Source organism: Meriones unguiculatus, chromosome 7 (assembly GCF_030254825.1).
Source record: "Meriones unguiculatus strain TT.TT164.6M chromosome 7, Bangor_MerUng_6.1, whole genome shotgun sequence".
Classification (NCBI taxonomy): domain Eukaryota; kingdom Metazoa; phylum Chordata; class Mammalia; order Rodentia; family Muridae; genus Meriones; species Meriones unguiculatus.
In genome coordinates, this window is record NC_083355.1 from 73449742 (window position 1) to 73463554 (window position 13813).

The following is a 13813-nucleotide window of genomic DNA, read 5'->3' on the forward strand; positions in this document are numbered from 1 at the left end:
TCAGCCATGGCTTGAGTGTGTATACTCTCTTTTGAAATATCTAACACTGGCAATAAACATTTCTTGAAAAAAAGAGAAAATGTGTTTTAAAGAAATCTATTTTTATTCAGGTTTAATCTTCCCACCAAAGAATAAATATAATCATCTCTGCTTTGAGCTTTGTTTTAAGTAATTAAAAAAAAATAGCATAAAATTGAATATTTTAGTATATAATATTAAGCAAATGACTTATTAATCTGTAATTATAGTATGAAATAATACTGCTAATCAAGTCTTAGTCATTCTTTACACTGACCCTTACTAATTTTGAAAACAAATAGCCAAGAATTTCAAACTATTTTTTCATAAAACATTGTTTTCAAAGGATATGGTTATCTATTTGTGTGTGTGTGTGTGAGAATGTGTTTGCGTGCTTGTATGTATGTGGTTTATTTCTGCGTTTGTACACGTAGGTGCCTGCAAAGGCCGGAAGAGGGCTTTAGATTCTCTGCAGCTGGAGTTAAAAAAAAAAAAGGGTTGTAAGCTAGACAAGGGTGGTGGGAACTGAATTCTGGTCATCTGAAAGAGCATTGTGAGCTCTGTGCCATCTCTCCAGTCCCATCAAAATTTACATAGTACTCGGATCAACTCTGTGAGTGACAGAATAATTGAAATAAATAGTTGTAAAACAGTTAATTGGTGTCACATGTGCGTCTTTAGGTGGCAGAGAGCAGAGAGGCTGTGTCTACTCTCAGTGCTCTGACCTGTGAACATCTGAATGATTAGTAGCCTCCCATTCCGTGAAAAAAGTGAGCCCAAGACGACCACCAGTCCAGTTCCTCACAGAGCTGCCAGGATGAGGGCTAAGCTGGAAAACAGAAGAACCCTGTGTGGTACCCTGAGACCTGGGTGGGAGTGAGTCTGTGGCAGGTGACCCTCACATTGGGCCACTTGGGCTTTTGGACAAGGAGTGTGCAGACTGGTCACTGGGGCCTGGAGAGGGAGTTAGCCTGAGATGACCACCAGTTCGGCACAGCTCAGGCTAGGGTGTGTGTGTGTGTGTGTGAGGGGTGTGTGTGTGTGCAGACCATGCCTGAGATGACACCTGCTGGCTCCGTAATGCATGAGTAGGGCATGTCACTCTGAGACCACTCCTGAGATGATCCCAGTCACTCTGAAAGCCTTGGTGCCACTAAGAGGAGCAAGAAAGTGGTAAAGAAATGGAAGAGAAAGAGAAACAGAAGGATGTTGGCACAATGAAGAGAGGCAGAGCTGGAGACCCTTGAGTTCAGGGACAGCCTGATGTGAGTAGCTGATGATGTCACCTGGAACCACAGTGGTGTCCTAGCCTGTGCTGCCACCAGGGACCACCTGTGGGTCCATAACCCTGCAACAGCAAGAGTCTGTTACCACCAAAGGCCAGGAAGACATTTCAGGTCTGGGTTGTTGCTCTGGGACGTGTTGATATCTGAGGCTGCAAAGAACTGGCCCTACCCCTTCACTGGACATCATGGAAGAGCTGACCCTGGTGGCAGGGGTGAGGGATTGACTATGGGAGAACAGTGCAGTAACATGGACAAGAGAGAGAGAGCATACCTCCTGCCATCCCTTTATGCCATCTATGCCTGCAGGAGAGCTGGCCTGAGAGGGAAATAGCGGCCGTGGTCTTATCAGCAGCAACACTTGGGACAGTGGGCCTTCCACCCTGCTTGGATAGGAGGGCAGAGCTGGCCCTGTTTGTAGAGGTTGCTAATGACACAGCCCTGAGGGCCTGGGAGCTGGAGAGGCAGTTGGAGACCAGCTCAGCTACCTTTCAGGCCCAGTGCAGGGCTTTGAATTGGCCCAACATAACATCTATGCCATTGATGAACTGCTGGAGTACATAACGGGGCCAACCCTACAGATCCAAACCTTCAGGATCTCCATGACACAGAACAACAAGATATCCAGGGATCCCAGTGAGGCTTGATATTGATAGAGTAGCAGGAGCCAGAGGCCTTGTACTAGACCAATGAGTCATTGCTTTTTTTAAAAGATTTATTTTTATGTATATGAGTACTCTATCTGCATGTACACCTGCACACCAGAAGAGGGCAGCAGATCCCAATATAGATGCTTGTGAGCCACCATGTGGTTGCTGGGGATTGAACTCAGGACCTCTGGGAGAGCAGACAGTGCTCTTAACAGCTGAGCCATCTCTCAAGCCCCCAGTGAGTCATTGTAATGAATGTTTGCAAGCAAAGAAGCATAAACAAAGGAGTACACTGTGGGACACATTGATAGACTACAGCTCCCACAATGAGATTTTGTTTGTTTGTTGGGGGGAGTTGTTGCAAGGGTGAATGGTGGGTTTGAGGGGAGAGAAAGATGAGTGGAACTGGGGTGTATGATATGAAATTCACAAAGAGTCAATAAAAAGTAAAAAAAAAAAAAACCAGTTAATCGGCTCCTTCATATGAATAATATAAAGATTAAGAATCAAAGTCTCTGAAGACATGGTATAAAGGCATATTATTTTCCAATTCCTACCATTCACACATTGTAATACTCCTCTGTGCCATATTACTATATGGTGAATGTACTTTCATCCTCCTGGGAACTGATATAGAAACAATTTTGATATCTATCACATTTTAGATGTCACAAATTAGATATCTATCTAATTATCAGTGTCACTTTGCACACTCAATGACAGAGTATGCCAGGACACCTTTCCTTCTGGCACATCAATGTATGAGCCCCCAGTTCATCATCTCAATGTCATGTGCTTTCTCTACTTACTAAATAAAACTATCAATTTTAGTATTTAACTGAGGTCATTCCAAGTTAGTTATCCATCAGGCAAAATAACTTTTAAATTTTTAAAAAAGCACAGAACACAGGCTATGGAACCTATCTGTAGGTAGGTCCTTACAACGGAACTGCTTTAACAGTATCTCTGCTCATAAATAGTTTTTATTTCATTGTGTATCTGAATTGAATTAAAATCAGCAAGTTTTATATTGAGTTAAAAGGACCGAATCAGTTAATCAGTGAGGATCCAGCAAGTGCCGCAGGCTCCCTTCTGCTCTGTTGCATTCCCCACGTGTGGGAGCAATAGCTCGGAGGGAAATCTAATTTGAGTGATAAGATGTGTGCACATGAAAAAATGAGTAAAAACTCAACACACTCTAACGTTTATAATTGCTTTTCATACCAGAGATACAAAAGTTAGAGAAAGCAATAGTTCCTTCAGCTTAAGTGGAATTATGGATTGGCTATACCTTCTGAAAGCCTAAGGGCAGGATGTTCTTGGGAGGAGTAAAGAATGTTTTCGTGTTTACATTTTCATTTATTCCTTGAGAATTTTGTAGAGGTGGAGCCTGATGTCATCTTCTTTACCTTGTAGGTATGCCTCGAAGGGATATTGGGATCACAGCCCTTTCCTCTTCTCTGGAACCTAGCCATGAAGTAAGTGCTTTTGCCACAATGTGCCGCCTTACCACAGGCTCAAATGTAAGAAAGCTAACCAATTATAGACTGAAGCTGCCAAAATTCTGAGCAAAATAGACTAAAAGATTAATCTGAGTACCTCTGTTATTTCTTACGGTGATGGAAAGCTGACTAGTGCAGATGGTTTGAAAGCTGCAGTTGTTGGAACCAGGAAGTGACTCTGTGGGCAGAACACTTACATAGGCGTGACAACTTGATTTCAAGTCCAGAGTTCTCAGAAGCTGACAAGAGAAAACCAACTATAAGGCACTGTCCTCTAAACTCTACGTGGGCATAGTGCACCTACTCCATGATACACACACACACACACACACACACACACACACACACACATGCACAAGCACACACTCATGCATATACACACATATACTCATACAGGTGCACACAAACATGATACAAATAAATGAAACAGATTCTCCAGTTCTGAATCAAAAACCTGTGTCCATGCCTTTTTCTGTAGTGACACTGGTGTAATTTGTCAAAAAACTTGGTTTTAATTTTCTCTATTTCCATAGTCTTTTTTGTTCCATTACCCTACAGCCTGTTGAAATAGATGTGACCCTCTTTTACAATGCATATACAGACTCACTCAGAAATTTTGATATCACTAGTAAAGCACAAAATTAAATTCTCTCAACATTTAATAATTAATAATAATTCAGGCACATATACACACTTTTATCCAGGTAGTTCTCAGAACCTTTGTGTGGACAAATAAAACCCGGAATTTCTCTGAGAAAGCAAATTGAGTCAGCCTGTATGTGTATTACCAGTGAGTGAACCTAGTATCTTTTCTGAGTCTTTACATAGCTTTTCTAGCTTCCTTAACAACATTAACACCTTTTCTCTTTGACAGGAATGAATGTCCGCAGCTCATGCTAGTGTTTTCTGTTTCAGAATATCACCTTTTGATAGGAGCTTGTAAACCATTTCTACTTGTGATTCATGGTCCTGCTCAACATTCCATCTGCCTTCAAGGACTTTGACTTCAGTGTTGAATTTTCTTCACAAATGAGTCAGGAAAATACACAAATTAAACTATTAACTGAATATAACTTTGTGTGTGCGTATTTTCTGATATACAGTGCAGCTTACTTTAGCGATTTTATTGTCTTTTTGTAAGGTGAGATAAGGAGTTAGTTACAAAAATCTGTGAAAACAGTGTCAGAATTTGTTCTTTTAATGGCACTCTTAGAAACTGTTCTTAACAAATGAACATCTATTCCTTTTAAATTAAGTGCACAAATAGGCAAACTAACCTATCTAAACTGCCAGTTTATTTTATAAATCAAGATGTAGTTATCTTTACCAGAGGGTGTTTAATGATTAGAAAGGCATAGAGGATGCTTCTGGTGAATAAATATCTTCTATTTATTGATTTAGTTTGTTTACAATGATGTGTATGGTAAGAAATGAAAGTTTACTAAATGCACTTTTGATAAGAATATTATAAATACATAATTCATATATGTACATTGCAATAAAATGTTATTTTAAAACTAGAGGGCCTCTGAAAGACCCTATCCAGCAGTGTATCAAAGCAGATGCTAAGGCTCATAGCCAAACTTTGGGTAGAGTGCAGGGAATCTTATGAAAGAAATGGGAGATAGAAAGACCTGGAGGGAACAGAAGCTCCACAAGGAGGGTAACAGAACCAAGAAATCTGGGCCCAGAGCTCTTTTCTGAGACTGATACTCCAACCAAGGAGCATGCATGGAGATAACCTAGAACCCCTGCACAGATGTAGTCCATGACAGCTTAGTCTCCAAGTGGGTACCCTAGTAAGGGGAGCAGCGACTGTTTCTGACATGAACTCAGTGGCTGGTTCTTTTATTACCTCCCCTTAAGGGAAGTAGGAGCCTTACCAGGCCACAGAGGAAGACAATGCAGCCAGTCCTGATGAGACTTGATAATCTAGGGTGAGATGGAAGGGGAGGAGAATCTCCCCTATCAATGGGCTTGGAGAGGGGCATGGGAAGAGATGAGGGAGGAAGGGTGGGATTGAAAGGAAATGAGGGATGGGGTTACCGCTGGGATACAAAGTGAATAAACTAACTAATATAAGAAAATAAAAATTAAAATAAAAAATTATGACTATGTTGATTTGTAAGGGAAGGTATCTTTTTGGTATACTTACCGTAAGCAAATGGCTGTCCAGCTGTTTGATAAGTTCTGCAGAGGAGATGACTGATGGACAGAATCCTCAGGCATCCTCAGTCCACTCTGTGCCTCATTCTTTGCTAGTACTCTTAGAATGTAATAGAATGCCACTATAGAAAAAGCTTCTTCACTACATCTTGGAATGAAGTAGAGCAATGCAAAAAGCAATGAATTGATTTCTCTAGTCATAGTACTGAAATAGAAGATCCCCAAGCACAAGACCATTTTTCTCAATGAACAGATAACGAAAATGTGATACATTTACACAATGAAGAGTTACTCAGCTGTTAAAAACAATGACATCATGAAATTTGCAGGCAATTGAATGAAACTAGAAAAAAAAAAAGACATCCTGAGTGAGGTAACCTAGACCTAGAAAGACAAGCATGGCATGTACTCACTTATAAGTAGGCTTTAGTTGTTATGTGAAAAATAATCATGCTAAAATCCACAGATCCAGAGTGGCTAAATGACAAAGAACACTCAAGGGGTGGGGAAACAAATGGATCTCCATGAGAATGGGAATGGAAAAAAGATTTTTCAGGTGGACTGGGATTGGGTAAGGATGGGAACCAGAGGGATGGGGGCATGGAGCAAGAGAGTACTAAGAGAGACAGCTGGAAATGGGAGACGTTAGGGGGATGGTGTGGAAACCTAGTGCAGTTGAAATGTCCAGAAACCTATGAAAGTGACCCTAGGAAAAACTACTTGTAATTGGAGTTATGGAACCTGAACCGCCATTTTCTATAACCAGGAAAGACTTCCAGCAGTAGGATTGGGACACCAAACTAGCCACAAAACTTTTGACCTACAATCTGCAAGATGTTCTGGGGTAATGGTGGTGCAGAACTTGTGGGAGTAGCTAGCCAATGCCCAGTCCAACTTGAGGCCCAATGCTATAAGAGGGAGCCCACACCTGACACTGCCTGGATGGCCAGGAGCCAGAGGCTGGACAGACTCGAGACCCAGGATATAACCAAACAAAACCAGATTAAAAAATTCAATGAGATGATCCCTAATGATATTCTGCTGCACTCACATATAGGTGCCTAGCCCAGCTGTAATCAGAGAAGCGTCATCCAGCAACTGGTGGGAGCAGTACACTCAAACCAGGGATTGTGCCTTCAAACCAAGAACCAAGATGTGCTCTGTATCAAGTTGATTGTCAGATCTATTAACAGATGAGAAGTACCTAATATGCAGTCATTGCTTGACACATATTTCAAATACATGTCTTTCATTTAAGGTAAGTGTAGATAATTTTAAACAAAGTAGTCTTTTCCTTTGTTGGGTATAATCATGAAAAAGTAATTATGTGGTACTGCAGTCTCTAAGAGAGTAAGGAATGCTATAGCTGTTAAAGGGTGCAAGGAGAGCAACAGAACAAGAAAATTTGAACACAGGGAACTTCCCAGAGACTCATACTCCAACCAAGGACTATTCATGGAGATAACCTAGAACCCCTGCACAGATGTAGCCCATGGCAGTTCAGTGTCCAAGTGGGTTACATAGTAATGGGAAGAGGGACTGCCTCTGACATAATATGATTGGCCTGCTCTTTGATCACCTCCCCCTTACCAGGCCACAGTAGAGGACAATGCAGCCACTTCTGATGAGATCTGATAGACTAAGATCAGAAAGGAGAGGAGAACCTCCCCTATCAGTGGACTTGGGGAGTGGCATGCATGCAGAAAGGGGAGGGAGGGTGGGATCGGGAGGGGAGGAGGGAAGGGCTTATGGGGGGATACAAAATGAATAAAGTGTAATTAATAAAATTTAAAAAAAAATTTAAAAAAAGAGTAGTAAAGAGACCCGTAGCAGTAGGCAAAGCCAAGGGAACCCTACAGAAAAGGGGGGAAAATCAAGACCAGTCAAGGACATCATGGGAACCCACAAAGCCACTACACAGAACTCATAGGGGTATGGTTGTGTAACTGGGTGTTTTTGTGGGACTTCCAAGAGTGGGAATGGAGGGTATCTCTGATTCTTTTGCCTGTTCTCAAGACCCTTTTCCTCCTCCTGGGTTGTCTCTTCCAGCCTTGATAAGAGGGTTTGTGCCTACTCTTATTGTATGTAACTTGTTTGTTTGTATGTCATGTTTGTTTGATATCCCTGGGGATATCTTTTTTTTTTTTTTTTTGTTTTTGAAGGGAAGCAGAAGAGAGGTGGATCTGGGGAACGGGGGGGGGGGGGAGGAATGGAAAAAGTAAGGGAGGGGAAACTGCAGCTTGGATGTAATGTATGAGAAAAGAATAAAAAGAAAAAGAAAAGAAAGGAAGGAAAGAAGGAAGAAGGGAGAGAGAGAAAGAGGGAGAGAGAGACAGAGAAAGAGAGACACACAGAGAGCTACAGAGAGATAGAAAGAGAGAGAAATGCCTAGGAAGTTAGGGAGGCATGTCTCTTGCCATGTCTGTAAAGGTGCTTTCAGAGGTTATCTAAGGAGGAAAAACCCATTCTGAATGTGAAAGGGGGGAGGAGGCTGAAGAGTGCCAGCATTTTTTTCACTCTGCTTCCTAACTGTGGTATGATCATCCACCTCACAGTCTTGCCTCATATCCTTTGTCCTGTGCTGGACTGTGCTCTCAACACAAGAAGCAAAATGTACACCCTATATCAAGTTGCTTGCCAGATACCTGTTAACAGATGAGAAGTACCTCACACACATATATTGACATGCATGTCAAATTTATGTCTTTCATTTAAACCAAGTATAGATAATATTAAACAACGTAATCTTAGTATCTTTTTTTGTCTCTGTTGGCTGTGATCATGAAGGAGCAACAATGTGGCACTGCAGCCTATAAGAGAGGAAAGCATGACATCGCTCTTCAAGGGTGGTAAAGTGACAGATGAGATGGCATTTGAGTGTTTGCTCAGTGAGAAACAAGAGTGGCATCTGGAAAGGATGTGGGAGTACAGGGACCAGGCTATTAGGGAGGTAGATATTTTCTTAATGGTGATAGTTATCTGTTTCTGATTAAGTCGAATATTTGCACACCCTTATATATAGTATGTATTCTATCATTTGGCAGTCTTAGAAATGTGAATGGCTTCAAGGAGGTCTTATCCAGAGGAGAAGTCAACTTAACATTTCAGTGTAAGCTGACAATGTTAGGATATCAAACAAAGAAATATGAAGGGAAAAAAAAACAACTAAAATGCTGGTACAAAACTCTATTACTAAGCTGTGCTTTTGGACTATGTACATTCTGACTTTTGAAATAAAAGTTATACCGAAAATGTGTTAGCCCACTGACATGGTTACACATACATAAGGAATAGTACCTTACATTGTCAGGCTATAAAAGGGTTTGGCTATGTGTTATATGTCTTGAGTCAATGTGCAAAAGACATTTACTTAATTTAGTTCCAAGAGAAAGAGAAAGCCACAAAAAGCACCTTGCCAACCTCCAAGGACCTCTAACCAAGTCCACTTAATGTTAGTAGTAGCAAATGTTACACCTGTTTAGTAGAATAAATGACTTTTTAAATGAATGTTAATCACATAGTTTGACAGAAAACATCCTTAATGTCATAGGATATATGAGATTCTGTAACTCGAGCCATAAAATTGTTCCTCAGGAGTACAGGATAATTATTAAACCATATCTCTAGCCAGCCTTAGTGGTGCAATATGTTGTCTTTAATTCAGAGGCTTTCTACCTGGAAACACGTAGAAAATATGTTTCATTTTAAATATGCTTTTAACACTTATGAGACTTTCAGGATGTTAAAATTATACAGTGGATGATTTATAGCTTCAGTGCTGCTTATGAATACCCAGTGGAGAACTGTCCCAGCAAGCTAAAAATGTTTTTGTATCGCATTCATGAAGACACACTCTTAAAGCAGCGCTTTGTGAAATGGCTAGGAAAACAGCATTCAACGTTTCTTAATTTTAAATATGTATAATTAAACCCAGTCGTATTAAACAAATCTTAGGACAGTGTGGTAACACATATCTTTAATCCCAGCATTCTGGAGGGAAAGCTTCACAGATCTCTGTTAAAAGAATCTAGGTCCACCTACATAGAAAGTTCCAGGAAAATCAGGGCTACCCAGTGAGATCCTGTCTCAAAAACAGAACAAACAACAGCAAACTCACACACACCTGAATGAAAACAGCCCCAATTTGTCTTAGTGATTGACTTACTGATGATGGTGTGTGTCTATACTGTATCTGTACACTGTATACTGACTGGTCTTGTACCATGAATTAAAGTTTTAAAAACATGCCAGGATCAACAAGACCAACTGACAAGATCATTGCTCCGTTTTACAAAATTTATGTGGAGAATGCATTAGGAATGCCTTTTTGATTAAGAAATTAGGTGTCAAAGGGTCTGTGGCATCTAGGTATTAGGAGTATGATATCTGTGCTATTAGGCTTGCAGAGAGTTGAAACTTAATATTTTTATAGATAATATGATGTAAGAATAAATGTGCAGTGGACCTTTAATCATAAGAATAGATGAATAATACACATTTAAAAGAAACAAAACTAGATTAAGTTACTTAAAGTTTATCAAAACACAATGGAAAGGTATAATGAAGCAGGGATATAATTGTTCTATTGTTGAAGTGTGAAGGTTTATTATTTTTAAGGGTAAGTAATCAGGAATATTAGCCAAAACTTACAAGGCACAAACTCTGAATTCACTATTCTACCTCTAAGGTTTCATTATAAAGCGATAAGAAGACTTTTATATTTAGGTTAAAATAGAAAATTTGTGAAATTGTAAAAGTTCTAGAGAAGAAAACAGAAATAATATAACAACATACTATTATAAGGCTAATATATTGATAAGGATGTTAGGCAAAAATGGTAAGGTTATACCAATAGGAAAGCTATTTAATTAGGTTAAGATTTTTATAAATCATGAAAGGAAATATGCTATATATATACCGGGGGTTTGTAGAGGCATTTCACCCAGTTGCCTTTGATTTCTGAGAGTGACTAGAGGTTGTCTGTTACCCCATGGGTGTGTATCGCAGCCTGAAGTGATAGTAAATATGCTTGGTCAGTAATGATTTATAATCCAGTGGGGATGGGATGACTTTTGCCCATAGAGAACTACAGCATAGCTCTCCTACTGTGAAAATGTGTCTGACTGCTAGGCAATTGGTTTCCATTTGCAAGCTTGGAGCAATGTTCTGCACTCACCTTCCAAATAAAATCATTTTCTTTTCAGCCATCACTTATGGTCTTGCTTATGGTGAAAATCCACAAGGCAATATTTTCTGTGTGTTCTCTTACTTAGGTGTATGTGGCACACACATAACACATAAGAATGTTAACCAAAATCTTGATAGTGCTCTCTATATAATAAAATTTGATGTGGTCTGTGCACACTGTGCTGTATTGAATACTGTTAAACACAGGGACAAGTGGGACAAAAGGCCAGTTCACTAAACCTTCTGACTATAGTGAGTTCTAGGCCAAACAAAGACATACTTCAGATGCATTAGAGAGATGCTCATAATGTATATCCTGACTTCTTGCATGGCACCGCTCTTTATTTTCTGGAACTTTGTAGTACAGAGATGACAGGCTGGTACTCTTCATAAGCCGAGCAAGTAAACAGAGCAGGGAAAAGTATAGAAAATGTACTATATGCATCCTAAGAACAATGGAAACTCAAAGAAAACAGATTTTCACTCATTCCAGTATTGAACTAAAAGATAAATATAAGTCATATGTCACAAATATGATAATCATTAATACCATAAATTGCAAATGTTGTTTTATTAATTTTCTGCTTATTCTATTTAAATTAGTTAAAAATTTGACATTTTGAAATCAATTAAACTTATATGTAATTATAGTAGTTACTTTATTTTATTCTAAAACTAGGTATTGAAGCACATGCTAAGACTCATAGCCAAACTTTGGGCAGAGTGCAGGAAATCTTATAGAAAAAAGGGGAGAGAGAAAGACCTAGAGGGGACAGGAACTCCACAAGGAGACTAACAGAACCAAAATATCTGGGCCCAGGGAGCCTTCAAAGACTGATACTCCAACCAAGGATCATGCATGGAAATAACCTAGAACCCCTGCACAGATGTAGCCCATGGTAGTTCAGTCTCCAAGTGGGTTCACTAGTAATAGGAACAGGGGCTGTCTCTGACATGAACTCAGTGGTTGGCTCTTTGATAACCTCCACTGAGGGGGGAGCAGCCTTGCCATGCCACAGAGGAAGACAATGTAGCCACTCTTGATGAGACCTGATAGGCTAGAGTCAGATAGAAGTGGAGGAGGACCTCCCCTATCCATGGACTAGAGGAGAGGTATAGGGGGAGATGAGGGAGGGGGTGACAGCCAGGATACAAAATGAATAAATTGTAATAAGTAATTAAAAATTGATAGATAAAAAACAAATAAATCCAATAATTAGCGGGAAAGCACAGGTTAATGATGAGCTATGTTTTTGTTGACTTCTATGTTTTATGTTGATGTATATGTGTGTATGGCGTTGATGTGTTCTTTTGTCTGTCTACACCTATGCACTCTAGGTGTGGAGCTTCGAGGCCTATGTAGATGTCGTCCTCTTTCTCCACCTTATGTTTTGAAAGAGTCTCTCACTCTGCCCTCTCACTGACTGACCGACCATACTGGCTGGTCACTAAGCTCAATGGATCCCTTGATTCTGTGCTCCCTATTATTTCCCTACCCCTGCACTATGATTATAGATGCCACTGTTCCTGGCTTTTGTATATGAGGTAGAGATCAGGACTCAGGTCCTCATCCTTGGAGCACAGTCTTGGCTGACTGAGATTTCTCCCCAGCCTTGAATTACTAATGCTTTGTCCATATGGCCTTACTAGTTTTATGTTATTGTTTTGTTTTTTTAATGACTTTTGTGTGTTGAGCAGCATGAATTATTGCTTTGTTTTTTTTTGTTTTTTTTTTTTTTTTTGTTTTTGGCTTTGTCATTTTGATACTTGTACTGTTTTTTTTTTCTCAAAGAAAATTATAAGTTCTATCTTCATGACTTCTGAATCATTCTATAATGACAAACTGTGTTTAAGAACAATGGATTGTTAAGAAAAATACTTAAGGAGTTTCTAATACTTAGGGAGTTTCTATTCTTTGCATATCTCTATTGACTATCACTGTGAACTTTACTACCAATCAAGCTAATGTCAGGACTCAAACTCACTTGAAGAACTTCTTTTAAGGAAGTAAGAAGATAAAATGCAGTCTATGATTGGCTTATTATTAAGAATAGTCAGTGATCTGGTCTGCTTCCTGTTGGTATGATGAACCAATCTAAATGAAAAAAAAGGAGAGAGAGAAATAAAGGGCTAATTTGCTTTATAGGTTATTGTTTATCCTCAGGCAAGCCAAAGCAGGAACTGAAGGCAGGAGCTTGAATCAGGAACTGACTGAGGAATGCTGACTACTTGGCTTGCTCCCTCTGGTTTGCTCGGCTACCTTTCTTACACAGCCCAGCCTCCCCTAGTGGAGCTAAGAGGCATTTTATATATATATAAAATTATATATATTATAATATAATTAATTATATTATATTATATTATAATATAATATAATTATATATATAATATTATATGTATATATGTTCATAATATATTATATTCATAATTATATATTCATAATTATATATGTATATATTTATAATTATAAATATATATTTATTATATATTTATAATATATTATAAACATATATAAAAATGAAACATATATATTAAATGTATGCTAGAAGCTATTTTCTTCTTGGAGCAGGCTTTGTATAATTAAAATTTCTCCAAGATAACATTTGAAAGGCTGGCAAGATGACTCAGTCATTAAAGCACTTGCCTTATAATCATGAAAACCCTGAATTCGTATCTCCAGCACTCATAAAAGAAGCCAGGCATTGATTGCCATGGAGCCAGCCAGATGAACCAAATTGGTCAGCCCCAGGTTCAGTAGAGACCCTGACTCAAAATATAAGGTAGAGAATGATATGAAAAGGCATATGACACCAGCCTCTAGTCTCCACACACGTGTATAATTAACGCACAAACCTAAAATAAGATAATATTGAAAAGAATGTTGAACATGTTCAGAGCAAAGGTCAGTTATACTGCTGAACTGTTAATACTCTGTCAGTTGTTGCCAATATATGCAGATTTACATACACTTCATCATAAGACCGAAGAGCAAAGCATAACTTGTAGA

General features: G+C 39.2%; 1 pseudogene; it reads left to right on the forward strand.

Annotated features, from left to right (window-relative positions):
• Nucleotides 1-686: 686 nt before the first annotated feature.
• On the forward strand, nucleotides 687-777 carry LOC132655672 (small nucleolar RNA SNORA17; annotated as a pseudogene).
• The last annotated feature ends 13036 nt before the right edge of the window (nucleotides 778-13813 follow it).